Here is a 4,829-nt window from a genome sequence, read left to right as displayed (position 1 = left end):
CACTGCTGCCCCCAGCTGTGAGCTTTTGCTGTAATCTGTAGCAGTCATGGAGTCGGACTGAATTAATATGGGTGAATTTATCGTCTGGACTCCTTCACAAGGGAGCTGTCTGCCTTGCTTAGTTCTGTATAAATAAGAGCCCAGAAAAAAGACTTCTTGCTCTGAGAAGGAAATATGCAACAGGGAAATTCAAATATTGAGTAGATGGCTATTGAGTCGATTGCTAAAAGTCTTCAGGCCTGGGTGCTCATATATGCCAGCAAAAGCGGCCATCTTGGATCTTTGCCTGCCCCAGTGGTATACATGTGGAGACAGTTTAGTTAGGTCCTAAGCTTATTGAGCCATATAAGCTTTTGTATTTGGTGTTAGTGCACTGATCCATGTAGAACAAAAACTGATTCTCATCTTGCTCTAAAATTCAGATCAATCAAAATGAAGCCCTTGTTGTATTCTTCTGGTTTATTTTTCTTTTTCCCTAGCTCTATTGAGAGGACCTGCAGGATTAACTTCTCATAGGGCTACTTTCTACCCAGGTGCAAATGAGCAAAACCACTGACTGCATATGTTGCATTCTCTATCATTTGAAGCTGAAGCATCAGGACTGAAAATTTTTTCTGGAAGCTGTGTGTTGGGTCAAGCAGAAGCCTTGTGGTTATCACATGAACTTCTGGGAAGTGTCACGCAGGTGGTTAGAAGTTAGACTAGGCTGAAAGGTCAATCTTTGCTTCATCTGGGGTGCTCTCCAAGGTCTAATGAGAACCAGTTTTTTCATCTTCTCTCCCTGCTCTAATTCAATGGTGGTTTTGTATATCTGTATGGCCAGAAAGGAGAAAACTGCCTGTCTATTCTGATCTCCTCCATAATAAAGTCAATAACACTTCCCAAACAAAATACTTACATGAACTAAAGGAAACCTTTATTTTAAAAAAGTAAAATTAAATAATCCAACCTTCAGTTCAGAATTACTTACAATGGTGAATCCACTGATTTAAGGCTTGGGAGATAAGTAGTCATCCCCAAATTTTAACAGCCTTGGAATTTAACCAGATTTTTGAAGTTACCTTTTACAAGCCTACTTTTAAGGTTTGATAGAAAAAACCTGCACACTCCCACCATGAAGTTCTGCTAGACTTACTATCTACTTGCAGTCTTCAAAGCATGTGTGGGTGGTGATTGATGTAGATGTATTGCAGAGTGAATATAAATGCCAAAAATATTAAAGCTCTTCAAGTTTTCTAGTTCTATAGAAAAATGTATCTACTCCTTTTCATTGCTGTAAAATGATTAAGTTGGTATTCAGTTGTATTGTTTATGGAGACTAAGGATCAACATGTGCTATTTTGTTTGGTTTGGGTCTGATTCCCACATTAAATTCATTGCAGTTTTTTCCAGAATTGGAATACAGTGCTCCTTGCTGAAAATAAATACATATTCACATCTTCTTCATATCTGAGCATTTTTTACACATTTTTTTTTGTGTATTTTAAATGTAACAACTATTGCACATTTAAAATATACCTTTAATGCTAATTCTTCAGGAGAAAGCTTTACCCTATTTTTTAATGGGACTTAAAATTATTATCATTATTTTCCCTTATAGTAAGTGGTGGAAGTTTTTGTACTCTCCAAAACAGTGGTATATGATACTGCATTTCAGATACTGTACCATTTTGTCACCTACTTTTATGGATACTAAGACTTAAAGCCTTGTTTGTGGTAAGCACTGCACAGACACCTCCCAGGGACATGGTCTATGCCCTGATTACAAATAGAGAAGACAGAACCAGTGCAGAGTGAAGCAACTTGTCTCAAGTCAAAAGGAGATCAAGAAGAGAGCTCAGAACAGGAGACAGGTATCCTGCCAGCCCAAGTCAGGTTGTGCGACTTCTTGTGATGCATAAATCTGAGGCTTGCTAAAGAAATGGAGAGTATTCTACTAGGAATAAAGCTTTGCTGGTAAAGCAATAAATCAGGTGGTCTCTAAGTGTGACAGATAACCAACAACGTTACAATAATTAATTACTATTCTAAGGGAAAAAAAGCACCTTTAGATAACATCATTGTAACTGTTTAAATGCTGATCTTTCAGCAATGACTGGGGTAGTTTGGAGCCTAAAAGTATAAAAAAAGTCCATTATCTGGAGAGTTGGCTGACTGATGACTGGTGATTATTTTTATTGCAAAGTATTGTGTGTGCAAAAATATTGTTTGAGAAAATTGGGAACAGCACTTGACCTACTTTTCTGTGTATGTGTATCATAGGAAATGAGGCAAAGCACGTTACGTAGCTACTACCAAAGCATTGCACTCATCCCTACTTGTTTGTCTTGAGCTTGGGTGGGGAGTTAAGTTACAATAATAGGCTCCACCTGTGGTTATCAGTGCACCTTATTTATCTGAAGGGAGACTGATGAACTTGGAAGATCAGCATCTTTTTAGTGTTCTTTATCTTGACCTGAATGAGACATGCAGCTAATTAGTGAATTACTGTAGCTTCACATAATGAAGATGAGGAATTTCACTTATTCCGAAATACACCCTTTTTAAGCAAGGTACTGAAATACATGCTTCTCTTGATGTAGTAAAGGAATTAAGAGAACTAGGATCTTGTTTTATCGGGTTATAATTGGATAAAAAATGGAAGATTTCAATAAATTCTGGTGAATGTGAATGGAAGTTACAAAAGAAAAACAGGATAGAAGGCAATCCTGGAGATGGCAGGTACTAGGGAAAAGAAGCAGTAAAGGCCATAGACTTTTGGGAACAGAAATTGCGTAACTGTTAGAGTTGACCTTGTGTATTAAGCTGTAGAGGTGAAGGAAAGAGGTAGGCTTCTGCATTTAAAAGACCCAATTTCCCCAGAATGAGGGAATTGACGGGCATATATAATTGGATGTTGTTACTGTAGGGTCATGGTGGAGGCAAGGAGGTTAGCATGAAGGTAAGGCTGCAACTAATAATGGCTCAGCAGAACCTGTTCTTTCTGGAAATAAATATTTAGAGGGGCTGGAATGACTGTTCCTAATAAAGAAATTATGGATGCAAATTATGAAAGTAAGGCTTATAAAGAAATTAGGAGGCTTACTAAACGTGGAGATTGACCACAGACATAAGTGATTTAAAGAGTGAGGAAAAAAAGAAAAATTTACATACAGTCCATAAAATCACTTTAAAAAATCTTTCTGATAACACTCTGAAACTGGTGAGAAGGGATATTATGTAGATTAGTTACTGTATATTTAAATGCAGGTCAAAATATGTTTGCTACAACTATACTTGCTAGAGGAGCCTTTGAAATGAAGGAATAGAAAGCTCATGAATTTTTCTCTCACTTGTTTGGAGTAGACTGCAAGGATCCTGGGAAAATGATTATGCATCCACATCACACCATCTTCTAAGTATGAGGAAGATACTTTTATACTATGCTGAAGACTTGCCGGCTTACTACATCACGTCTCAACAGTGTTCAGTGCAAATGAGGTACAGTTACAATTTTGGGGTTTCTCCAAAGCATCTTGTCTCTTTTTCTACTTTTCTTTGTGGTTTGTTGTTTGGGTTTGGTTTTTTTTTTAGTGTTTCCTCTTTTTGATTTTGGTGTTTGCCACAATGTGGTTTCATTAGGAGTGCTTCAATTTTATTTACATGTTTGTAATAATATCTTCTCCAAAAGTGTCTGAAGGAGTGTGCATCCCCATTGAGTGTTGCAGTGTATTTAACTTCTTTCATTATGTTATTGTGCCAAGTGTTATTTGGGGTGTATGTGTGTGGGGTGTGGGATGGATTTCAGAAGAACCTTAGACCGGATTTTAATGATCAATGAAACTTGTAGGTGCTTCATAACATGTATCATAGGGTGATTGATGATTTAGGCTAGGAAGGACATCTGAAAGTCCAGCTCCCTCCTCTAATTAAAGACAGGTTATTTCAGGTTACTCAGGGCCCTGTCCAGTTCAGTTCTGAATACCTACAAGTATGGAGACTCCAGCCTGGGCAATTAATTTCAGAGTCTGACTACCCTCACTGACATTTTTTTCTTTTCCTCTCCATGTGTGTATGTATCTCCTCAGTCTCTAATTGGCATTGCCATTGTGCCATTTTTCGCTTGTCCTATCACTACGTACCTCCAAGCAAAATCGGGCTGTATATCTTGCTAGTAACTGTACCTGAACATTTCTACACTGAGGAACTTACCTCCTCCTTGAGGTCCCCTGTAATTTTAAGTGTCGAAATATCTTGAAACCTGGTCATGATCAGGGAGTAGTGGTTGTGGTGGCTTCTCATGGATTTATTTCTTTTCCCCAGTAAATTCCTGAATCTGGTATCAGGGTTGTGTTATACCTTAAAGGCCTTAGATTAGAGTAATTAATGCCCTATAGATATGGGATTGTTCTATACTGCTTGTTTGTGCTTCCCCCACCTCACGCCACAAGAACAAAGCAAAGTAAAATGTGTCTGTAAAACCCTTTCAAATTCACTGGTCAATGCAGCTGACTGGGAAGCAGTTTTACTTCACCCACAGTGGCTGCTGAGACATCAGGTTTTTATTCTATTTCAAAATGGGTCAGTCTTAGGTTTGTCAAACAATCCAGTATTTTCCAGATCAAAGCATCCCAATTTTAAATTGATAACTTTCCTCTAAGTCTCTTTGAGTAAGAGGTGCCTATGTACAATATCCACTATATATTGGTATGCAATTTCAGTGTACTTTTAGTGTAAGCTATTAATTAGGCTAATGTAATGTTAATAACTGCATAATTTAGACCTGCTAAGCTTTAAATGCAGAAATAAAATTTTTCTTAAAATTGCATTCTAACTTATAATTAGTGTCA

This window comes from Egretta garzetta, unplaced genomic scaffold (assembly GCF_000687185.1).
Source record: "Egretta garzetta isolate BGI_Z169 unplaced genomic scaffold, ASM68718v1 scaffold95, whole genome shotgun sequence".
Lineage (NCBI taxonomy): Eukaryota > Metazoa > Chordata > Aves > Pelecaniformes > Ardeidae > Egretta > Egretta garzetta.
This window is presented reverse-complemented; position numbering follows the sequence as displayed.